This window comes from Gallus gallus, chromosome 3, assembly GCF_016699485.2.
Source record: "Gallus gallus isolate bGalGal1 chromosome 3, bGalGal1.mat.broiler.GRCg7b, whole genome shotgun sequence".
NCBI classification, from domain to species: domain Eukaryota; kingdom Metazoa; phylum Chordata; class Aves; order Galliformes; family Phasianidae; genus Gallus; species Gallus gallus.
In genome coordinates this window covers 7,510,716-7,537,199 of record NC_052534.1, presented here as the reverse complement: position 1 = coordinate 7,537,199, position 26,484 = coordinate 7,510,716, and the positions used below count along the sequence as shown (strand labels likewise).

General features: G+C 40.5%; 1 protein-coding gene and 1 long non-coding RNA gene across 2 annotated transcripts in view; one reads left to right on the top strand and one right to left on the bottom strand.

Moving 5' to 3' along the window:
* FSHR (follicle stimulating hormone receptor) overlaps positions 1 to 26,484 on the bottom strand; it is a 210,601-nt gene that overhangs the window by 181,107 nt on the left and 3,010 nt on the right. The gene's annotated exons all lie outside the window — the stretch shown is intronic.
* Positions 3,015 to 10,030, top strand: LOC121110171. The gene is made up of 2 exons (XR_005858164.1): positions 3,015 to 3,303; positions 8,547 to 10,030. It is a non-coding gene; the product is annotated as an uncharacterized LOC121110171 (long non-coding RNA).

Below are 26,484 nucleotides of genomic sequence, written 5' to 3'. Positions count from 1 at the left end.
AACCTCAACTTCTGATAAGGAAAGCTATCAGACAATATATAAAAATAATTATCATGTCTAATTCCCTCAGAGTGGAAAGCTTAGGTTAATACTGAGCCTGTATAATATGGGTAAGTGGAAGAAATAGCATTTTATCTACTCTGTACTGCATTTCTAAGGAAAGATGAGCTGCATTTACTGGAGAGCAGCTAATATTTATGTTGAAGCACAGCAAGTCACTGTTCTTTATCTGAGACTTTATTCACTGTTGCTGCCTGAACCAATATAAGCCATTTTGATTAAAACAGTAACGTATATCTCACTACATATGGTGATGCAGCCAGAAAGTATAACACACACTTAATATTTAAATGCTATATTCTATGATTAGTTGCATTTCATCTGAATAAGATGTGACTCTTTATTGTAGAAGAAAAACTTTCACCTATGTTGTTGATTCACAAGCCACCACAGGGATGCAGTTTTAAGAGATTAGACACAGGTAGAAAGATTAGGAGGAATAAAGAGAAATTGTATCTTCCAGTGGAATAAAATAAAAAAAACCACATGGCAGAATAATTCAGGCTGGAAGAGACCAGGGCAGGTCTCTCACCTAAACTCTTGTTCGGAGTATGATTAAAACAGAAGTCTGACCCTGTTGCTCATGACTTGAAATCCTCCAGAACAGAGACACACTTAAGCTCTCTCGTGCAGCCTCCGTGTTTAACCAAACTCATAGGGTGAATTCTCCTCTCCAGGCTACCCCAGTGGCCTCCCTTGAACTTCCTCCAGTTCACCAGCCAGGATGTGCTAAACTTGACATGGTCTAAGGAGCGCCAAGATGAAAGGAATAACTACATCTCTCAATCTACTGTCTATGACTTTCTGGATACATCCCAGCACACTGTACCTAACCACCTGGCTTTCTCTACCATCCCCAAGGCCCACATTCAGCCCATTGTGTACCAGGACACCATAGGGCCCTTCAGAAGTGCAGCTCCCTAGCCTGTATGGATACAAGGGTCTGATTTGTCCTAAAAGTAGGACATTGCACAGGATGAAAAACGTGATGAGAGTGCAAATCTGCTCCTACTCCAGATCACTGGTACAGGTATTATCCTGTATAAGTCCTAGAGTAGATCACTGAGACACTCCCTCTTGCTGCCATCTTCCAGGTGATGCCATTAATCACTGCTATTTGACCCTCCTGAGTCAGCCTCACCCAACCCCCACCCCTCCCAGCTTTCATCACCTCACTGTAGATAGAAGGATAATGTCACAAACCTTGCAAAAGTCAAGGTAGAGGGCATCCATTGATCTTTCATCATCCACAGCTCTAGTCAAGCATGATCTGCCCTCTGTAAATCCATGGTGGTTATTTTCAAAAAGTCTCTCCTTTATATGTCTAAAAACAGCTTCTGAGAGGATTTGCTTCTAGAAACAAAATGAGTATGATTGACCTGCAGTTTCTCTAGTTGTCCTTCTTGCCATTTTTTGAAAACAGTTGAGACAGCTGTCTTCCACAGGACCTTACTAGCCAGTTTCCTGAATAAGCCAAAGCCTGCTGCCTCAGCTCCAGGGTCTGCACTTCACTACCTTCCTCACACCAGTCACCAGCCTGACCCATGAATTGTCACATCCCACACCAGTTCTTCTTTGTGAGTATCACATCTAGGAGAAAATCACATCTAAACTTTTCTCATGTCTACATTAAGAAACCATTACTGACACATTCCAGAACCCTCCTGCACTGTTTGTGTCCCAGTCTGCTGTCCTTCCAAGACAGAGATCACAGTTTCCCATAAGGACCAGTGCCTTTTATCTGCAGACTGCCCAAAAAGCACTTAACCACCCCAAACTTTGTCTCCTCATTTAATTACAAGCTCTCATCACCAACGCTCATGCAGTTTAGAGCCCTCCTTACTAGTCTGTCAAAGCTGCTGGCAAAGATGGTTTTATCCATATTCTCACCTGATGACTTTGCAGAATATGAATATATGATTCTATGATATGTCCACTCATCTCCAATCTTTTCCCCTCACATATTGGATCAGGGAAGCCTAACCAGGTCCTTTATCTTCATCCCTAAAGCAGCCATCACTTATTCCATGCCACCTGTAGAAGCATTGCTTCTACCCACAAGGATAAGTAACAGGGCCTCTAACAGCCCAGGGACCATAGCAGAAAATGAAAGGGTATTTTCACAGAGTCACAGAATGGCCTGGGTTGGAAGGGACCTCAAGGATCATCAATCTCCAACCCCCCTGCCAGGCAGGGCCACCAACCTTCCCATTTACAAGACCAGGTTGCCCAGGGCCCCATCCAACCTGGACTCGAACACCCCCAGGGACGGGGCATCCACAGCTTTCATCTTCCATGGAAACTGAACCCACTCTGCATCCGAGCAATACACACAGGGTGGCACGTGGGTCTGCTTGAGTCCAAGGAAAAAAATGCACTGAGGGAGAAATTCACCCTGGCTCTTCTTCAACTTGGGCCTAATCCCAGCTGCGTTTGGCTGTGGTAGTTGTAGTCTGAGGTTGTGTCTTTCCCAAAGGCCAAGGCACAGATAGTACTGCTGGAAACTGGTCATCTCACCAGAGCTCCCCAGGGAAGGTCTCAGTGTGGGGTGCTCTCTATCTCATTTCAGTAGGGTAAATTACTGCCCTTGAAGCAAAGTAGAGCTCAGCTAAGATTTTGAGGAGTACTTTGTCATTTACTTAGTCTCATACAATGCCTAAAACAGGAGTAGTACCTAGAGGCTGTACAATAATATTTAAACTATCAAGTTTATCTACTTGTTTTAATTAAATGCTGCTATTTTTTTTTTTCCACCAAAGGAAGAAAAATTTTAACATTCAACAATTTAATTTGAAGTAAATGGGCCTCTAAAAAAAATATATCACTTCTTATTTAATGTCCCTGCACAGAAGATTCCTATTCACGAACTGTTAATATCACTTAGCCCAATCAGATATGTTTCATTTGTGTCCTACTTGAAATCTTTAGGCTTTTCCATCTGTCAGAAATGTTTGGGCTGCTGAATGATAAAGTCTTGTTGCTACGGTGATTAGTTCCATTACCTAGGTGACAGTGTTGGCATGATGTCACAACTAAAATGATCTAACTCTTGAAATATTTTTAGTGTCTGTTGCAGATGGACTGCACTAAAAACACAATTTATCAATGACCAAAAATATCTACAGCTTTTTGAAGGGAAGGAAGGCGTAGCTTGACCACTCTTTCACACTAATTGGAAAAGCACAGGTAAAGAGCAAAACACACAAGTGGACCACCTGCATTCAACAACACTGCATCAGAAAGGTAGGCAGAAACACACGTGAACAAGAATGTATATATGTATATTAAACTAGAGCTTCCTTGTTTCAGCTACAGCTGGATGAACTTTGCTACTCTGCTCCTGCTGCATCATTCTTACCTAGTACACTTGAGAAGCACAAAAAAAAGTGTTCAACAGAAGCATGTATTTCCATTTTTCCCCCATATTATTATTATTATCATATAGTCACTCTTTAAAGCCTCTGCAACATTTTAAAATCCAGTCAGAGATCAATGTTTCTTTGCCCCAGTAACTGTACAAGCAAGCAATACCTGATAGATCTCCAATAGTTAAAGAGTCATAGGAGAGTTCAGGCAATAATGCCATTTTCCTTTTGCTGCCATTTTCTTTCACACTAGATTTTATTAAAGCTTTTGTCTTCTATCACACCTATTCATAGAGCCCGAAGTGGAGTGGAAGCCCACAGGTAGCCAAATTATCAGAGATTAAATGGACAACAACGGCATCATCTGTTATGTTTGGGTCTTCTTTTGCCTACCCTGCCTTTGCCTTCTATGGCACTCCACAGTGAAGTGGTAGTAGTTGAGTAGTCAGCAGCTGGACCGCAACTGGATTTGACCAGGAAGCCTGTATACGACACAGCAGGATTTTTATTCTAGAGTTTACTCAAATTCAATTCCATGCTTTGGAAACTGGCCAGAGAACCAGTAGTTATAGGAATACCCATAGCTGCGTTAATGCAGATGAAGGACTTCATTAATCTTTAGATGTTCAGACCAATTAACAGAAATGTTGTTTTCGCTGCTGCATATGCTAGGTCTCATCTTCCCCCTGCTAGGTTAGTGTTTAAGTGACTAAAACCAACTGAGTGAAGAATTTGAATCAAATAACCAATTAGAAGTATTCTCTTCCCTTTGTCTGATGAAGAATTACTCCCCAAACCAATACATTATTGGTTTATTCATTATTTAGAATTACGAGGCTATGCCTACAGCAAGTAGCCCTTGATCCATAAATCATTGGCAAACAATTAATTATGCACGTTCACTGCTTGCTGTCTTGTTTAGTTGTATAAATCATACAGCAACCTGAACAGGTGAATGATAGTTTCTAAGCTTTGCCATTTGTTGTTTTTCTGTCACATTTTCTCTTCTAATGGACCTATGTCAGGAACACTATGTCCTGCTTGCTCACAAGCAGACCTTCTTGATTCATCTTTTCTCTCCAGATATTCATTGGCATGTATGTTGCTCTGAAAGTAAAGCCTCCTATGTATTGCTATGTAATTCACAGCAGACACAAGGAGCACAGTAACACTATTTGGTAGAGCAAATTCTCAGCTACAAAACACTATTCTTCAACAGAGTCACCACCATCAGCTGCACATTTTCACCAGCAATGAACAAGAGCCTGCAAGATGCACTCATGAAAATCTGCACCAGTGGAAGTGACCCACTGTTCCACAGCTGCTATGATTACTCTGTTGCTAGGATAATGCTGCCTATGCAGCCTGTCTTTCATAGGCCCAAAGAGGTAGAAGTCAGAAAGAGCCAAATCTGGACTACATGAACAGTTCAGTCAAGATCCACAATGTGCTCTAAAGTCCTCAAACTCGTAGTGGGTCCTGGTGTTACTGTGCTGCAAGACAAAAGTTGCCTTCTCCTTTGATCTGGCTCTGGAAGTTTGAGCTCTTAGCTTAGTTAAGATCACATAGCAACAGAATGAACTGAATATTGGAGGAAAGGTTCAACCTCTACTAACATACCAACAACATCCAACTCTGATGCCACAGGCCAACGTAATAAAATAGGAAACACTGCTTTCAGAGCAGCCCTTTTACAAGTCAAACTTGCAGCGTATTTCCAAGCCTGCCTAGTTCAGAATATAGTTTGCTAAGTAGGTAAGGCCCATGATCTACTTCATGCTCTCACCCTAACCAGCTACCATGGCAAAGCTGATAAAGAAAACAAGAAAAAAATAAATAGTGTTATCATGGGGGGTGGGGGAGAACAGGAAGAGGAAAGCTTCAGTGATGAAGATGTACAGTGACTTCCCAGTTATAGGAACTGAACTGCCCTTCCTCCACATTGTCAGCAAAAGGCCAAAAGAATTCTACATGTAGACACACTTCCTTATGTGATCTGAGGTCACATCAGCCATGTCTCTCTCATAGGGATTAATGTTTCATATTATTCTTCTGCTGGGATATTCAAGTAAATTAACACTAGTGACATGCCCTTTACCTGCTGCCCTGTGGACTTTCATTAGTGCAATAGCAGATCACTGTTTTATACCAGAAGCCACAGCAAGCCTGTCTTTTGCTAACCTGCCCATGCATTATTTTTTTGCATTTGATCTGACATTGAAACTCCGCTCTCAGAATATCAATTACCCCATTTTTAATGTGCCTGTGCTCACAGACAACAAACGCAGATGCCCATTCCGCTACAAGATGCCCATTCTGCTACAAGATGCCCATGGGCACAATTTTGAGGCATATTCTGAGAACTGTAAGAAGTTGCATACAATGCTCACCTTCTGCATTTATTGAAAACTGTCATTTGACTAACTGGCTTACTGAGATGTGGAACAAGGATCTCTACCTGTGACTGAGAAACAGGGACTACTGAAGATCATTTGGTATTTATGAACAGTCATGGCTGAAACTATGGCTACGTGTATGTGTATATTTTTATATATGTATATATATATATATATATATAAATCACATAATCACAAAAGGTTATTTAATCTAGCCATTCATTTGAAAATTCTTTTATCCATCCCGTTTGAGATATCTATTTCTCTTACATTTTGGGGACAACGTTCACATAGAGAGTAGCAGATTTCTCATTTTTGATGTCTCAAAGCCTATGCATTACATCTTCCACTTTATTCTGTGGAAAATATAATTCACATTCATGACAGCCTTCACCAGATTGCATACCCACACAGTGGCAAATACTCAAGGGAGTTTTACATGGTAGGTAGAGAAGGACTCTTAATTACTTGGACACACCTTTCTTCAGCTCCAAGGCCCAGGGACTTCACCATCGTGTAGTACTCAGCTCCAACAGTACAACCTCGAGGCAGATGTGTACACTGAGTCAGGACATTTCAGAAGAAAAAAAAGCTCAGACTTCACCTAAAGATCAGTTAACAAAAATAAGACTTATTGGTGGAACCAACAGCAAAACATGTTGTGTAGCGATTTGGTTTATTAACTAGAAGTTACAATATTCAGTTTAAACTGCAGGAAAACATCGGGGCAGGCAGGGAATAAATTACAGGTAAGAATGGCTCAGAACAACAGCTCTAAGGACTGAGGGCTGTTAAGAAAAAGAAATCTTAAGTGGTCAGGAACTCCATATCATATATCAGATGGTCACTTACAGCTCTTAGTACTATTGCATGCATTTGAACCTACGTCTGCTCCATACATAAGTTCTAGTTTAGAGAGAAAAACATTCTGAAGGTTATAAATTGTATAGGATGACAAATCAAAACTCGGCAGTCCCTGCACCTTGTCACAGAGAGCTCGTTAAAAGCAACTTACAATTCTGCCTGGTTCCTATCACAGGTGAAACACTGAAATCACAGATTTTCCACAGAAACTGACATCAGCTCACCAAAGTAGTAACATTCAGGAAAGAACAGCTTGTACCAGTGATACTTATGCTGCAGAAATGAGTATAGCCAGTTTTGTACACAGTTATTGATATTTAAATAGGAAAAAAAAATATTGCCTAGACAAAAATTCACCCTGACCATGCCAAAACTGGAATGTAGACCTTGCTTTGTGCTGTAGTAAAAATGGCTTTCAACACAAAGATTCTAAAATGTTACCAATTTACTTTCTGCAATATTCAGGTTAGGAAATAGTTTTAGCTTCACCTCAGAGGCAGCCTAATATAAGCTGTGCAGTTACATATTAGCTTAGGTGCAAACATACCAAAAACCACTGGCTGTAATACAGGGTTTATTTGCTTTAACTTATGCTTCATGTTGGAAAGAGACTATGGGAAACATACATATCTAGATTTCTCATAAGTGGTAATAGATATCCAGTTAACTCTTTTTTTTTTTCCTTCCTTTAAAGAGAATGTCTCAAAAACTGACTGGGTGACATCATGTTTGCATTATGTATCATCCAAGAGAAAACATTACATGTGTGCAGCACCAACAGAAATACCTTTAAACCCACACTTCATGTTACCCTTGGTAACCAAGAAGGCATTGCTATCATGCTGTAACTTCTTTTATTTAAGCCTTCTTTAAAAACTAGAGCTTTGGCTATTTAATGCCTACTTAATACACACAAATTGTCCCTAAACCTCATTCATGCAGATAGCACTTGCATTTTCAACTACAGACATTTTATTTCTTAGTTTATGGGGAAATAAAGGCTCCTTTAGCTAGTGGAGCTACAGCTCAGTTTATTACTGGTAGCCAAAATGCACGGATGTCTCATTTAGGGTGCAAACTGCCGTGCAGTGGGGGGAAGAAGAACCAGAATGTTTAGAACCAGTGAGCTCTGGAGGGAAATTCCTTTCTCTTCCCTGTGCTACAGCCCAGAGAGCAGTGTACTGACAGTAGTGGGACCATTTTTACAGTAAGATCAGAGAACTTGTTTCTTCCTTAACCAAGCAGACATAAAATGGCTGGTTAGTTTTTCCTCTGCTTCTTTATCATCGCCTTCAATTGTAATCCTACTGTATAGCATGACCTGTTATATATTTGCTTGTGCTTCCCCACTGTCCGACCGTCACACCAACTATAAAAGAATTAAAAAAAAAAAGAGACTGCTTTTCTTTTATAGCTATAAACTTTCACGTCTCATCTATTCCCACTGTTAAGATGTGCCTTGGCTTCTGTGCACTTCACCAAATACCATCTGTATACATCCAAGGACAAAAATGTCCCTTTTGCTACTAACAAGTGGCCTTGTACAGCTCTTGAGTTGCTGAGAGTTTGGCTGCAAGAGACTAGTTTTCTTGCTGAAGAATATCCTGTTGTGACAGCTGTGCTATTCCTTTCTTTTTAAAAGATAGATGCAAGTAAGAGACAACAGAAAGATTACTGACTACTGGTAAAAACAATCCAATAGTGTTTAATAGATTAACACGTGCCTTTAGAAAAGAGCACTGCTGTATAATACTAACTAGTATTCTCACTCCAATTCTCTCACCTATGGCACTTGCAGGACATTTTAATAATGTACAATAATGTAAGATCTAACCTCAGTAACACGTGTATTTTTTTCCAGAAGCTTTCTGAATACAGCCTGCATCGCTCCTGTCAGCATCTTTTCATGGTACAAGCAGCCTAAATGACTGAATGCCACTGAGCTTCACTACGCATCTGCTGTGCTTCCATAAAGCGTTACCCAATACGGATAACAACGATCAGAGCAACTCAAGGTCACAGTTGTCCTGGGGAAGTTCTTGAAGTTCTGGGTATAATAGTGCACTTCCTGCATATGCACAACACGTGCCCAGGAAGGCATCTGCTTGGCCTTCCACTGCTGCACCTATGCCCTGGGGATAAGATTACTCTGCTGGCATTAACGGATGGAAAATGGGAAATATGACTAGAATTTGGTTCTGATTTTGACGTTTTGAAGTTGGAGTTTGGTTTTACAATTGACAGTACTCAGAGAAGCTGGTGCTCTGGTTACGTGGAAGGTTTCACCTAGCAGAAAAGCTTAAAAAACTATGAAGGAAACTAAGATCTGGAACAGGATGCTGACAGCTGCAATACAAATGGTGTGCAGAAAAAAAAGTAGACTGAAACTGCAATTCTAGAATTTTAAATGACATTTACTCTGACCTTGAAGAGGGGAGAATTAGTCGGCATGGCCTGAGAAATGCTAACAGTAAAATCAGAGTTGTACTTGCATTCCAAAATAACCAGTCCAAATATTTCAATTCCATTTCTTCACACAGTAAAAATTCTTTTAACTGACATATCTTTGAGCACTCACTTCTCTCTCTCTCTCTTCGGTCTATCCGGGATGCTTATTTATAACTAAAGCATGAGAGAATAAAAAATGCAGTACAACCAGAAGAGAGGCCTGGGTAGGCTTTAGTGGAATAACTGAGTCTTATTCAACAAACCCAAGCTTCAGATCATTTGAAAACTTATCAGCATTCAAAATGTTTGTTGCTGTTCTCCTTCCTTTGCTTTAGTCTCTCTTGTCTGGGCCCATAGTAATTTTTTTTGCTTCTCCAGAAAGAAGATCTTTAAGCTATCTAACCAGCCTTTAAACAGGAAGAGGGAGAAAAAGTTCCACTAATGCAATTTCACAGCTGTTTTCAAAACTACTGAACTGCAGACCCTACATATTAGATAACTGATGTGCAAACCTCACATTCTCGTAATCTCTCTTCAGAGAAAACATTTCAGTAGGTAAATTTAGTTAAACTGGTTGCAATTAGAATATGAAAAAGCAACTTATTTCACGGAGTGTGGAAGACTTCAGATACAACATTAGCAACTCAATTTCATTTCAGCACGGGATCTTCACATACCTCATGCTGTACGTGTTGGAAATAGTCTTATGCTTCAGTCAAAAACTCCTTGAGCTGTGTTGTGAGCAACTCTGATCACATAGTATATTGTGATAACCTGATATACAGGTTATCAAACTGTATGTATTAAAGAGCAAACCGTAGATCTGAAGTTATTGGTGCTTCAATATATAGTTCTCAGGTATTACTGTTATACGTATATAAACTAAATCAACCATGATTTTTGAATATCCTTGGACTCATTCTTTCTCCAACACTTCTAACGTGGCATTACTTTGTTACTCTGAATAAGAAATCACAAATATATAAACTCCTGAAATCCACTCAATTTGCATTTTCAGCTACATAAAGGGTTTTTCCTCATCGTTTATTTTTATTTCAGTTAGTCCATAAAATTCAGCATGCTTAATATTAAAGAGGAAAACATAAAATAGCTGGCTCACCACATTTCCCAGTGGTATGGTGGCAATCGTGGAGAAATCTTCACATCAGCGTTCTTTGGTGCATTAACTAATCGTAAATCCCCATTCATTAAAAAGAGGTTTGTGAATTATATGCCGTAAAATTGACACGTGACAAAATAATTAACAAAATCAGGTTTGAAAATTATGAAATTAAAAGCAAAATAGGGACTATAGCATCTGAGCTAATTGCTAATTCCAACACAGAGCATATGGATTAGTCAGTGACATGAATTGCTTTAGCATATCTTGTTACCTAAACATCAGGCATTGTCCAGCCCCAGGAAAATATTTTAGAATTTACAAATAAGTTATTTGTACACTAAGAAAAAAGTATCCTAAGAAAAATCATGATTCTAGGCATTGTCAATATTGACAAAAAACAGCATTCAGCTGGCAGTCCGTACACTATAATCCTTCCATTTCACACTAACTGGGTAAAGGGATTTGTATTTAGCAACCCAGACTACATCAGCAATGATGCACCAAAAACTGTCAACTGAATGTTATCTTGGACACACTGTACTTCCCAAATTAGTTCTTAGCTTCCCTGATCTGACCAAATATGTGAAGGAAGAAACAGTAAAACCAATGCGAAAGAGCCCACCCACCCAATCAACTTCCTTTGCCAAATTTTCTTCTCCTCTGCTCATCTCCCACTTCCCCTTTACTCCCCGCCCTCCCCCCCCCATCCCCTCCAAAACCTGGTGGTTATGACCATCACACTCCTTTCATACATGATCTGGGGGTTCTGTTATGTTGATACGCTCTTATGCTCGACACCAAAAAATTCCACTGAACTCCCTTGCTTACATCACTGTCAGCAATTAAAGTATCAAATGAGATCAGCCCTGGGATCAGCCCCTGTAAAGGTTCAATTTCAGTTTTCCACTGGACTTGATGCTCCAATAATTCCATAATAAAACCCTCTATCTCTTTAATTCTTCTACTCATGCAATTTAACCAGTAATCTGACACATTGCATCTGACTCTTTCCTGAAGTTTAAACACGTCTGATTTGCAGAAAGTCTACTAATATTATAAAGGGATAGCTTAGGCTGCTCTACTCACATCTTCTGTCCAGGTGTAAATACAGTCTCCTGGGCTCAGTTCTGCAGTTTAACTACAGTTAGTGTCCTCTAGATCAGATAGACTCTTCCTCCCACAGAAAGCCTTTTCAAATTGTGTAACTATGCCTATCTTGCTAGTAAGATACAAAGCCCACTGCGTAGTTTGTTCAGTGATCGAGTTAAACACATGCCTGTGGTGCTTCAATATGCATTTCACTAGGTTGCTGAATGACCTAGGTAAGAGGAGGATCTCTCTTTCCTTTTGCAAGGTATTACTGTCTGCTGAGTGACATGAGAACAATACTTCACATAAGCAACTTCCAAGTGAACGTGCTCATTAGTGCAAATATTTTGAAGCCATCGGAATCTGGCAGGAAGAGCTCCGTCATTAAATAATTCCATTACTAAATCACAAAATTATTTGCAGATCTTTGTACTGCATTTCTTCTTTTCCTTCTCAAACTCCAATACACCACCAGCAGCATCATTTGCTATCTTTTCCCCTGAACGACACTTCTAACATCACAAACTTACCAGAAGCCTTTGACATCTTCTGGCAAAGAGGTTTGGATACCTCCTTTATTTACACATTGTAAACAGCATCAGAAAAAGAACAATTAGTCACAGAGATAAAGCACAATGCAGAATAAGGAGAAATGAAATGTAAACACCTTGCTCAGGTGGAAGCACACACAGGAAAGCACTCTCCATTGAGAAATTCCAAAGGATGCTCTGACCCTGAAATTCAGGGGCCTCAGTTGCAATGATATCATCTCTACGTGAGCAGATGCCCACTGTTCTTGCCTCAAAATGGGCTTTAGGTATCTGAATGAGGAGCACCTTCTCTTTTGTTGTAATTCTTATCATCAGACTCACTGCCAAAACTTCTGAGCTAACCAGGGAACACAGATAAACTTGTTCTGAAAGCATTTGCACTGTGTAACCACTGACAAAAGACAAACTATTTGGCACTTAGAGAAGTAAATGCTGTAGATCTAAGCAACAGCTTATTCATCAGCACAATGATTGGCTAAAAGACAAAAAAGTTATGAACCATCAGTACCAAGATACAAGGCTTGAAAGGCACATCAAATAACTGTGATATCAATATTTCAAAGGTGTAGCTTTAAAAAAAAAGAACAAAAAACCAACAATTTTTGCCTAGAGACAATAGGAAATACTGTGTTCATGCAATTACACAGCATGTACAGCAAGGCGGATTTACACTCACAGCACCACTTTAGGGGACAGATTCCCTCAGCATGCTTGCATGACTTCACTGCTGCCATAAACATTAACTGCAAGGGGCCATTCCTACCCTCTCTCCTTGTATATGGTTAACACATCTGTTCTGAAATGTGAAATGGCTGCTCTGTGCCAACAAAACACTGAAGGCCTTCTTTAAACAGTCATACATGATTGAGCCATAGTCTCCAATCTGATCTGGATTTCACAAGAGGAGCAGGTGGTACTGGTGAACAGCAAGCTGGACATGAACCATTACAGTCGTGCCATACCTCCTCAGTACAGGAGGCATGGATCTGTTGGAGAATGTCTGGAGGAGGGCCACAAAAATGCTCCAAGGGATCAAACACTCCCCCCCTACCCCAAGGACAAGCTGAGAGAGCTGAGGCTGTGCAGCCTGGAGAAGAGAAGGCTCCATCCAGGGAGACCTGATAGTGGCCTTTCAGTATCTAAAGGGGAACTACAGGAAAGAAGGGGACAGACTCTTTAGCAGGGTCTGTTGCGATAGGACAAAGGGAAATGGTTTCAAATTAAAAGAGGGGAGATTCAGGATGGACACAAGGAAAAAGGTTTTTACAATAAGGGTGGTGAAGCACTGGCACAGGTTGCCAAGACAGGCAGTAGATGCGCCATCCTTGGAGGCATCCAAAGTCAGACTGGATGGGGCTCTGAGTGACCCAATCCATCTGTAGGTGTCCCTGTTCAGTGCAGAGGAGGCGGACTAGATGACCTTTTAAGGTCCCTTCCAACTCAAGAATTTCTATGATTCTAAAAGTGGTAAGAGCATATTCTGCCACACCAGGCTGTCAGTGCAAGTCTGCATGCCCACGCGCTTATCTGTTGCCAGTAGGTGTCCCCTTCTTCTCCAAAGAGAAGAGGTTTCCACCCTTATCTAATGATTTTACCAGATTGGGAAATAAACATAGGCATCAACATAAGCAGCCTGAATCTTGGATGTGTTAAAAACATACATCTCACAGTTTCCACATGGAAAAGCCACAAGTTAGGACTCTTTCTAGCTGCCTAAGTACCCAAATATAGTTTTTCTCCTTAATTGCCTGCCAGAAAAGCAGTATTTGCAACATTACTGATTCAACTGTATTCTAAGGGGTCTCTTTCCTGTCTCTCAGATAATTGACTCAATTCTGCAGTTCTAGGTTTGACAGCATACACTGGTCCCTGAAAAGCCATGTGTGTATCACGATTCATTTTCTGCAGATAAGGTACAATAAAAGCATCCACCAATAAGCCACACCCGCTCACAATTTGGCTTGTGTAATTGCTACATTTAAGAGTTTCACACATGAAAAGCTATTGGTTGTTCTCCACACAGGTGCAGACTCAGTTTCTCCACAGGCAGAATGATAGAATTCATAGAAAAAGATTGTTCATTTCAGGTTTGCTTGGATTCCTATGCCATCAAGGAACACATCCTCCTGTACTAATTGATGGTGTGTGACTTTGGATGGAACAAAACCCTCTTTCAGGTCTGTATTTAGAGTGTACTGAAAATATAATTGACAGGATGCTTAGCTTGAGGTTAAGAGTAGATGCAAAACAAGTAGAAATTCTGGCATTGCCTCTCATAACTATTTTGTCACCATTTGGATTTTTACTATGACTGTAATCTCCCACAAATAAAACTGTTTACCAGAAGTACATCAAGCAGACATTATCAGAAAATCGGATGGACTGCTTCAGCTCTAGCAGTGCAGACAACGTTACCTATCTTCAAGGCTCAGATTTACGAGGCAGAAACATTGCTCCAGGCAGCTTTCAAGAATAGGTACAGGAGGCGGAGATTACAGAGAGGAGGGTGTTGCATTGTGGTGAAAGGTTATAAAGCTGCCTTTACACCGTGCTCTTCAATAGCTACAAAATTAACTTAGATATTTCAGGAAAGGACAAGTACAAAGATCATCAGTGCAGCAGAGACAAGGGGAAAGTAACTTTTTTTCCCTTCCCCACAGTGAAACTCCACCGAAAACAGAAAACAGGCAGTTTGTGCAAAAGTAACAAAAAAAAAAACATTTCATTTGCAGAGGCTGCAGTTTCAAAGTGGGCTGTGGGAGAGGTGTATGAAATTGAGCATCCTTCCCAGGCACATGCTGCCACAGCACCATTCCCACCTCCTAAAGCCTGTGAAGGGAAGTTACCGAAGATTCAAGTATTTTTCTCCCGGCAGTGGGTGGCCTACTCCCTAAATCCAGCTGTCTTTCTGTACGAGACAGCTGAAATTGTCTTTGTGCTCACTAGCTGTGTGCTGTTATGCAGATCATATCAAACATATGTGCTTTGGAGGGTTTTCTTCCATGATGTCTTCAAGCTACGCACACATCCCATCACAAACCACCACAGGCACACCCCAACATAAGTAAATTAGAACACTATATATATGGCTATTTTCTGCTTCCTTCTTCCCCTCCTTCTCCTACCCAACTTGACCTGTTTCAGACATTTTGTTGTGCTGACCTGGAGCTCAGCTCTTCTCAGAGAGCTGAAGAGATGTCAGCCTGAGCACACACTTGATTATTCAACATCAACATGACGAATTCACCAAAATATTCCCACATATTTTAAACCTTGCAGCAATGGAGAAGACTCACAGGGCTCTGGAGCTCTCTCCTGAAGAGGTCCCACAGCAGTGGACGCTGTGGGAGAGCACACTGGATGCTTTTTTGTCTCAAAGCTTGTCCGAGCTGCTTGCAGGCAGGGCCCGTCTGACAGGCCTCACCTCTGCCTACACATGGTTGCCAAGGGCAACGAAGATACGAGGAGCATCCTGCAGTTCAGCAGCTCACCTTACCTTCCAAGCTGCTTTTGGGCAGAGGGCTAGGACTTGTAATAAACTGGTCAGCAACAACTTTTGCTTCCCTCATGGTCTTATATCTCACAGATCTTTCTCTGGCTCCACTAACTGGCTTGAGACAGACAGCCAACCTAAATGCAGACCACAAGTGCCTCCTTCAGGGGAAAGATCGCCTCATGAGGCGTTTACATGAGAACACGCAGCCACCTGAAGCCTCCCACTGTGTGCTGGCAGGTCCCAAACTGGAAGACTTACACCCTTCTGCTCACTGCTAGCGTTGATCTGGTTTCACAGCTTTCCCTCCTGTTTCTGTACCAGGGAAAGTAGTAAAAAAAATCCTCATCAACACTTTTAATATTACTGTATGTACTACCCTAATGTTTTCATTAGGTGTTAAACTCATACTGTGAAGAGCCTAAATATACACAAGAGAAAATTTCTGTACTGCTACATACTTATGATGTAAGTCTTAGATTCTCAGTTACAACCCTTCATCTCAGGCTCTTTCAATAGCCCAGATTTGATTACTGTTTACACCCTTACTTCTCAGGAAGGTCTTATCCTTTCAGTAAGGAAAACAGCATCTCCATCAAAAAGCTAGCACACCAGCATTTTGTTTTTCAGATGATTTCTTTATCATTTACTTAATAATACAAGAGTCAGTGCACAGGCTTCCTCTGCTCCTCCTAACGTCCATCTCCCAGCACAGCAGTTCTGCAGCAATTAAGTGGAAATAGCTCATTATTTAGTGATAACTTGTTTTCATTGTGTTAGCTTTTATGTGCTGATAATCTAAAACGGGTACAGTGTGAACAAATGCTGCGCCTCCATCTGTGGCTGTACACACCTGATTTAAAGAAGGGTGCCTAAATCAGGATTTAGGGGGCTAATTGGAGATACTTTCTAAAATGGCAGTGCTAAAAAGCTGCCATTTCACTTACTAATTAGCATCAGACTTTAGCAATTCTACAAGTGTGATTACCCATTATTCATTCAAATATAAATTGGAATGAGCTCAGTACCTAAAGATACCAATTTAGCCACAAGGGGAAAAACAATGTTTTTATTTGGGCATCTAGTCCTCAGGAACAGCAGCTGTTGTCCAGGTATTGCCAGAGCTTCATTTAGATACCGAACTAGGATCTGAGCTCTTCCGAAAATTAGATATTTAGTGGGAAAAATCTATAAGCATTCAGTTCAGCAGGAATTATCATCTCTGTTGGGAAGGGCATTTGTTTTACTAGATAAAACAGCAATCATTCAGCTGTTTTTCTCAGCAAGAGATCCCACATTCCATGAATTTCTAAGCACAGGGCCAAATTGTGTGCTTTAACTTCCCTTTGTGTTCGCTTGGTGAAAGAAACAGGCAAAGTTTGCAATAGAGCAAAAAAAAAAAGCTTGCCAGGTTCAAATACAATATAAACTATATGCATTTCAAGTTAGTTAACTACCCAAAATTTAGCAACAGAAACATCTGCTGGAAGGAAATAACCTCAGATATTCTGGAAGACTGTTAATTCAGCAGGAGCACACATTGAAGACTAAGAGCATTAGCTGAAAGAAAACCCTATATAACGCCCATGCTATTCTGTAAAATTGTTCCTACTCAAGTGATGCTATTGGAATAATACTTTAGTCATTGCTGCTGAGGTCTTAAGCATATCGAGTAGTTTCCTCTGAGAAACTTATTCAACATCTGTGAATGGGCCACTTATATATGGCATAAACAGCAAGTAAATATTGATTTATTGGCATAGCAGGTTCTCAAATAGAGCATTTCAACTGTGTGTATATTTAACTCTGATTTATCTACTACCCTGTGGGAGGAGTAAGGGGGCACAGTTCATGCAATTGAAGAAAAATATCATTTATTCCATGCTGCCTCTGAAAAAAAGATTGTATTTTACAACCACTGCAAATAATCAACACAATTCAGTGCTGAAAATTTATCATCACACCTTTTCTAGCAGCAAGCTTTAATTATCTCGAACACGAGGCTGACAATGCTCTGCTCATACCTAACACCTTTTTGAAGAGTTACTGTCTACCCTATTAAGTAAGAGTTTCACTTCTTTAGGTCAGTACATAACCCGCAAGGAACAAAACTGCCAACGCTTACCACTTTATGGAGTTTCATATGCTATTTACTGTTTCTTCTTAAGGCCATAAGCCTGAGAATATTACACTCCCACCCACACATACAAGCATATCTTTCCTTTTAATTATGTTTATTTCCCTAGAGATTATGGATATGCCTGAAACTGCAAACTACGTGCATCCTAGAAAATAAAAATTCACAACCCAATATCTGTGTAGTCCTAGGATCTTTTTTTTTAAAAAAAAACATGCTTTTCATGATTTTTGAGGACAGGAAAAGATTTCTGCCTACTAGAAATGTTCCCAAGCCAAGGTTTACCACCTTGCAGCTTATGCAGCAGCTCTGACTCACTTGTTGCAGCCCATCTGCCAGGATTGTGGTCAGGAGAAGGAAACAACAGAGCAGAAGCAGAGAATACAAGAGTAATGCAATAGGCAGAAAGCCACGCTACCTTCCTGGCGACCTTGAAGCAACACCTACACATGGAAGAATGGGAAGAAGCCTAAAAATGACCAGCATATTACAGCAATACGTCATAAAATGCCTTTCTTGGAGATACGTATTAACACACCAATGTTTCCTTAACGTACTAGTAGGCAGCATGAGCTCAAATGAATTCCAAGCTCTGAGGCTGGACACACTGACCACTAAAATAATCTGTGGTGATATTTCCTAATGCAGGTGCCATTACAGCCAGTGCCTCAGCCTGCTGCTATTTTTTTCCTGGTACAGTAAAATCATGATAGAGTTGGCCTTTGCTTTGCATTTATTGAAATATGAAAGATTTGTTTTCACACCATTTTTTTTGGCAGTAGAACATATTTTGAATGTTTTTTTTCCTCCAATTCCTTTTTTTTTTTTAAGCTAGATCCTTTAACAAGTTAGCAATTTTGATGAGAATGGGAACATTAACTATTTGAATAAATACAAATCATGAAAGAAGTGAAAAATGATTTTTTCCCCCTCCTCTCAGAAGCTGCAGATAATTTCATATCTGTGGGAGGTGCTGACTGCCCAACTGTTTAACTAAATATGTTACTTAAAAGATTTTTAAAAGTTAAATTCATAACATTCAGGTTCTCCACCACCCTAGCCATCAAAATTATTTGCATGCTGAACACAGGGCAGCTCATGCGTTCTCACTCACTTCATTACAAGGTACAAGGGTAACACAAAGCACACAAAATCATGAATGGTTCTACAGTGCTCCTGTGATGCAGGAAGAGTATGAATGGCCAGGAAGGCTGAGCTCATCATTTGTACAGCTCCACCATTCTGAACTGTTACATTCACAGTCTCTACATAAAACCAACGTAAACTTTTTTTTCCCCCCCTTTGGAGATAATCCCTGAAAAAAATACACATCCGCAGCTTCAGTATATGATTAGTGACCCTCAAATTCTAAGCCAAAAATAAAGAATTATATTTTATAATTAATAATTACGATAATTAAATATTGTCTTTTTGCTGTTTACTTTTCTCTGCAATATTTTCAAGTATGAAGTAGTAAAATTAGGCCACAACCACAGCTCATGTTGTGTAAGACTTCCACTATTACTTGAGCTGTGCAAGCAGCCATTCTAGTCCAAAAGTGTTTAGATAAGCAAAAAAATCTCCCCCTCATATGTTTATAATCTTTATTATTGTTATTTTTTTTTTAATTTAAACTTATCCCAAACACAAAGCAGACTCAGACACCACCAGGCCTAACAGTTTCAGCCAAAGACATCAACTAAAACCTACTTACATCTTTACAGAAAAGAACTAAATTTAGGATTTCAGCTGGGTTCGGGGAGGATAAGTTGTGTTTGTTTTGTGATGCAACAGGAAAAATTAAACACTTGGAGTTGCTTGTCAGTTTAAGCAAGAGCTGTAAATCTCCTCCTCTCATTTGTCAGAGAAGTTCCAGTTCTGGTGCTCTACTCAAATATTTGGCAGGATTATACTTCTGTGTGTTATTTCCTAATCTGGCCATTATGGCAACTAATTTATTTGTATGTAATTTAATTATCTTTAGCCGTTCTGCATCCTTGGTGCTCTCCAAATACTCCAGCTATTTAATTTTCTTTTCACTTTACTCCTGCAGTTGGATGACTGCTCTTTACAAAGACTGCTGGCACAGAAATGTTGTTTAACTTGTATCATCCACAGGCAGAGTTATTATTTTATTTCATTGCATAGTTTGGACAAGGGGGAAAACTGCAGGACTTGGAACTTTGGTCTTTAGTGCTATGGGCTCACATGGAGAAGCTACTGCTTTCTCAATGATGCAAATGAAGCTGCTCTTTCTTATTCTTCCCCTTCCCCCTTTCTGTTGTTTGCTGTTCCTTCACCACATACAATTCACAGAGTGGAAAGTTCCCCGATCTTTGCAAATGAGCCTATAGTTCATTTATTTTTGTTTTAAAATCCTTCCAGGCTACAACTGGGAGATTCCAAATGAAGAAGGATCTACCGCCCTTTCTTTCTGGTGCCATCTGAGTTTCACATCTGAGCTCTATGGAGTCTAGATTTTATCCACACTAGCAATACTGATGCTACTGTACTTGTAAAAGCACGATAACATAAGAAGTGGCATTTGGGTAACAAAGGAATCTCATACCAACTCCCTGCCTTTAATGTAAGTTTGTACATTCAGGTCTTCAGGGAAAACTGTTCCCCACATCACCCTTCTCCACATTTTTTTTTAATCTAAATTAATAATTCTGAGAATAGAACAACAAAATTACTTATTAAACAACAGACGCCAAAGTTTGCTGCTGACAGACTTGAATTACCATGTGTTGTGGTTCAACCTAGCAGGCAGCTAAGCATTTCTTTCCATTTTTTAATGATTTCTACCAAGTTTCTTTTCCACCTAGTTTCATCCTAACAGATCACGTATGGCCCCTTACCTGCTTTGTCAAAGCTGAGCTCCGCCACTCTGAACTCTGAGCTTAGATGTCATTTTCCCAATCTGAAAAAGTATTCAAGCACAAAAGAAAGCTGAACTAAAAATGTAGGAAGGTGGCAGGACATAAGAGTTAAGCTGAGTCTGGTAGACTGTCTAATAGTACAAGAGATGCTGGTATCTATGGACAGAGAAAGATAACAAGAATAAGCAGACAGCCTTTGCTGCTGTCACCTAAGTTTGCAAAGTGCTGCAGGAGCCTGAAGTTACAAGAAGGATTTATTTTTTGGCAACAGAAAATCAGTGAAGTCGATACTTCATCCTGATCCAGGGGCTCACTGACATCTATGACATCCTGCCACAGGTCCCTTCCATTCTGGTAGCTCACACAACAGCTTTGTGCTGTAAATCTCCCACAGTAACGTAACCCATAGGAAGGAAACCCATTTCCACAATATGTATTGTGTTTGCAGAAACCTCACCAAAAACAGAGCAAGCAGACAAACAAAATAGTAAGGAAGAAAAAAAGAAAGAGATAAAGAAAGAAGCCAAAACAAGCATTCCCAGCATACAAATAGACAAGGTCTCAGCAGATCAAGCAGATCAGCCCAATGAAGGTGATTTCTACTTATAGAATTTTCTGTTAAATGTTGAGATTATCATTACCTACCAAGGTACAGCTTAACTATACCTTCCCTTCTCTTTGGCCATGTCACAGCATGTTACTAGGGACTACCCAATGGCAAAACCACTGCTCAAGGGGTGAACAGGACATCCAGCCTTGGCTGTGCTGAAGAGATGACTTGCTGCCTTTTGATCACTACCTACGCACTGACTTGTGGCTGCCCCACAATAGAGGAGTCAACAGATGCTCCTAACAGTATCTCTTCAATTACCTTCTTATGCTTCCCAAGGAACTGCCCAGATAGATGTTTCAGATGGTTACAGGACTTCCAAGTAAGACTGCAATTCTGTGTCCTTGCTGACTCCCACTCACATTTCAACTCATTATTCAACCCTTCAACAAGGACCTGGAGAATCAACCCTTATACAAGGCATATTTAGTTCAAGTTTGCCATCATTTACTCACACCATGAAAGCAATGGTATTTCACTACTGCTGCGTTCAAAAATTAAATGAATTATTAGTAATGATAATGTAACTGAAATCCGTTATTTTTTTCTCCCTCTTCCCTCCCAGTTTTCCCAATGCACGGCACTGAGAGCCCCCTTTCTTTAGAGCCCTTCCTACAGGCTTGCAAAACATGGAGAGTAGCAGACAACGCAGAATTGTCTGCAACCACGTTGGTAGAAAAGTGTCAAATTAGCAATGTTAACATGATAGGTTGTGATAAATTGAATGCTTGGAGTATTATCTGCCTGAATCATGTGGTGCCGTGCATCACAGCAAATCTATTTCATGAAACCTCTAACTGGGCAATTTCATCCATATTAAATGCTACTAAATATGCCTCTACTTGTCAGACAGTTTCCTCTCATTTTCAGCACCTATAAAACATATGGGCTTTACGCTGTGAGATCCTTTGTAAATCATGCTGTAATACCTATTGGTTGTACTTAGCTATAGACAAGCCTTCAGCTGATGTCAAGACAGCTGCAACAATTGACATCAGAGCCACAATTATTTACAGCAACTGAGCACCTCCCCTGCCATGCTCAGCAATTACAAAGGTAGGCAAATGAGATGTGGTTTTACTTCAGCAAGACTTGTAGCTGGAACTCTATCTCAAGCAAGTAAAGCTAGGCAGCCACTCAAAGTTTGGTCCTTGTTTTTAAATCAGCTTTTGAAGAGCAGATTCTTAGATATCAGAGAGTTAACTTCAACTCTCCTGCTTTGCCACATGCAATCCTGAAGTAAAATCTTTGGCAATAGCATGCATAAATGTATGTATAAGTATTTTTAAAGGGATTTACCATTTTCCTCACCCTCCAAAAAGGCAACAGCCATTACCAGGTGCATTCAGGATAAGTTCAAATCATCTCACTATTGTCCCTCTGCAGTCAATAGGGAGCACCAAAGGGGCATTATGGTTTATGCCACCTGGCAAGGGAAAGTTCAGCTGGCTCCTGCCTCCCAAGAATGGAGGAGAATGACTCCTGGCCCGTAACCACAACAGGTCTCCCAAGTGCCTCTTTCTCCTGGGAACGGTTCAGTACAAGCAGAGACACTGTAGCCAAGCATGGCATTTGACCAGCTCAGGAAGTTCAATCTGTTCTGTATTGAGCAAAGGTGCAAGATGGGGATGCGTTTCTCAGCCTGTGTCACACCTGGAGCTAAGCTCCTTCTAGACTGCAGATGCATTGGACCCCTGGTGTTCCAAAAGTTTAATTTGGATCTAGTCCTCTGTGTCCTTCTGAAACCTTTCATTATCCTTCCCTATACACCAATTAGGGAATAACTGCCAAAAGGTATTACATGAATTTAAACCTATGGAAAAAATATCTTAAGTCCATTAATTAAAAGAAGAATGGCTCTAACTTCCAAAATATTGCTTCCACATTAATTTTCTTGTGAGGTTTGTAATTACAGCTAGAGCTGCTGCTTAACACACAGCTCTAGACAGCCCTCACAATATTAATCTTTGTATAGCTGCACTGCACATAAAACTCACAATGAAGATTTCTGCAGTTTCCATACTATAGAACAAGACAACCCAATAAAACACTGGGAAAAAAAAAGAATAAAGTATATCAGAACAGGCTGATATCAAAATAAATCCAACCTTCCCTACCTGCAGGAAGCAAAAGACATCACAGGGTTAAAGTTATTTTTTTATCTAATCTTATTATGCATCCCACACACCAGAACTTATTTGACATGAAAGAGGACAGATAGATATAAATATAGCACATAAAGTACAGTATTAATTTTAGTTCAGACAAATTATGTTAAAGACTGTCACCATCCAGTCTGGCACGACTGTTAGGCAGCTACAACATTTGGGTAAAAAAAAAAAGGAAGGAGTTCAGATGGTCTCATTTGTCTCCTGCAAATGGGTCATTTAAAATTAAATTCTGGGTTAACCCCACCTCAGGCTTTTGGATACCTCAGTCAGAAGATGTTATTTCTGAAAGCACTTACGCAATATTTCAAAGCAATTTTGTCGTGGCATCGTGGGCGCAGCGTCAAGAAGTGCCACTGCCCCGTGGAGCTCCTTGCGGGAGTGCAAGGGCTCCTTTGGAGATGTCTGCACCACAGCACCTTCCAAGAACATCACCTCCTCCTGTGCAGTGCTGCCTTCAGGGTTTTTTTTTCAGTTTAGGTGCTTCTTGGTTTTGTCTCTGCCTGAACAGGAGTTTTCCTATCTTAACAATTTCTTTCATTCAAGGGAGGAAAATAAAACAACAACAGCAACAAAAACCAGAAAGCCCAATTTCCTATTTATTTTTAGTGCCTCTTAATGTGTATCCTGCTAAGCCAACAATCATCACAGCATGAGCTGACTAGAAGCAGCAGCAGGTAGCTGCCTGGCTAGCTAGCAGGGATCAGATTGGATGGGAAGAAAAGAAAAAAAGACCAGGTTTACAATGCAAACAGAGGATATTAATTTTGCTCCCCTTAAGTCTTTCAAGACCCTAAGCTCATATGACAGGGATCTTTTTCTCAGTTCATGAAAGCCCACTAAACCCCCCCAAGCTATTTTGTGTTCTTCAATCAAGATTACACAAGGCCCACCTTCTCCACTAACAGTTGTGCTTGTAGCAGGCATGATTTGTATCATCTGGAAGGTGCAACACAGAACTTCTGGTCCCCAGCAGGCACAGATTCTCGTGAGCAATGGTAGGAAGTTTGCATCAAAGCCCTGTATTCTGCAGCAATGGCTCCAGATGCAACTTGTATCTGTTTGTCTGTGTACCAGGTAACTTGCCAAGCCAACACTTGGAGTTGAGACTTGGACTTAATACCCGACACACAAAAGCTACCATAAAGCTGTTTCTTTTAGAGATATCTGCCTACAAACCTACATATATACATCATCTTTGAAACTGCAGTCAGCTCTCTATTCAAAGATAGGTGTAAACTTAGGTAAAAAAAAACCAAAAAGTAAAACTGTCACATTCAAGGTGCTACAGCATTTCCAAGTTTACCCACCAAAAAGAATCTTGTTTTGGTATAAGCTTCTTATATTGCGGGATGGTTGGCTAGAAAACTATACTGATAAGCATTTATGGTATAAACTAGGCTTGCAGGGAGGCACCTTCCAGCCAAAATAACACGCTTACAAGAAGTCTTAGTAGTAAGACTTTAGAGTTGAGTTTTGGATATAGGACTTAAGAAATCTAGATCTTGGAGTCAAGATCTTGAACGAAGTCAAGAGATTCTAATGTTAACTTCTCCTCAGAACTCTTAATAAAATAAATCCCTTATGGAATAAATAACACAGATCCAAAGTAATATCTACTTTCTTCACTTCATTCATGAAGTGTTATTCTTTCACCAAAAAAAAAAGTGGCAGGGAGCCACTATGCAACCCCTTTCAGTACAACAGGACTCCTGAACTTTCCCTCTAGGTTTACGTCAAGCAATAACATTATTGTCATCAACATCCCTGCACTGCCAACAACATAGTATGATATACGCACTGCAGTTAAATACTACAACTCTAATAGACTGCCTGGACAGTTTCCTAGCAAAAGAATAAAAGCATCTCCTGCTATTGCATAAAGTCTCAGCACAGTATATTGCTTTCACCTTGATAAGTCACTCACTGTGTGGTGTGACTTCACCAGCAGCTGCCAGAACTCACTGCTGGCTCACACTCAGCTTGCTCCAGGATCCCCATATCCCATGGGGCTGCTCTCCAGCCTCTCATCCCCAAGTCTGTATGCACATACAAGGTTGGTTCTTTGAGCCTGACTCATCAGCCAATTGTTCACCTATTGCACAATGTTTTCATTCTGTATGCTGGACATTTTGTCTAGAAGGATACTGGAAGAAGCCATAACAAAAGCATTGCTGTAATTCAAAAAGAATACACGAACTGACTTCCCTTGGTCAGCTAGGTGGACAACCTTGTCATAAAAAGAAATTAAATTTGTTAAACAGGACTTTCCCCTCATGAACCCACATTGGCTGTGACCAGTGACTGTGTTGTATTCGGAGTATTTTTCAATAACTCCCAGAATAACGTTCTCCCTAATTCTGCCAGGCACTGAAGAAGTGAGACTGACAGCTCTGTAATTACCAGGGCCTTCTTACTTGCCCTTCTTGGAAACTGAGACAATATTTGCCAGTTTCTGGTCAGCTGGGACCTCTCCAGATTCATAAAACAATTGAAAAATAATTAACAGAGGTCTTGTGATGACACCAGCCAGCTCTTTAAGTACCCTGGGATGAATCCTATTTGGCCCCTCAGACTTATGTGCAAGAACTGCTTCTCCAGCTGGATGCATAACTTCAAAATTGGCTGGGAGTTTATTGTTAACACAGTCATGGTCCTCAACTCAGGGCTCAAGGGGTTGCAGAGCCCATAATTGGTGGGGAAGACAGATGTGAAGAATGCATTAAGTGTCTACTTCATTCACATCCCAACTTGTGAGGTGATCATCCTCAAAAAATAATAGACCAACACTAAGTCTGATGCTCCTTTTGCTATTAACATACTTAAAAATCCCTTTTTATTGTCCCCTAAAATAGGGATCAGCTTAAACTGTAATTGAGTTTTGGCTGCATGAATCCCTACTATGGTGAACAGCATCACTGTTGACCTCCAATATCATGACACTGCTTCCAGTGGTCACACCTTCTTTCTCCTCCTAAGCTCTAGAATATCACAGCTCAGCCAAGCCAACCTTCTGCTCCCATCCACATGCCTGTACTCTGAGGTCATTCTTAAGAGGCCAGCACTGATAGACCCCATTACCTTCAAAAGCAGTTTGCCAGGAGACCCTGTCAACTAGTTCCTGGAGCTTCCTGAAGCTCACTCTCCCTATATTCATTTAAAGGCACTCCTGCTCTTCTGCCTGCTACCCCCACCAATTTTTACACTTATGCAGCTGTGCCTCTGCAACAGTGTGGGAAGCAAGCCCAGGAAGCACTATGAAGTTAAGGGGGACAATAATTATAATAACAGTAAAAAT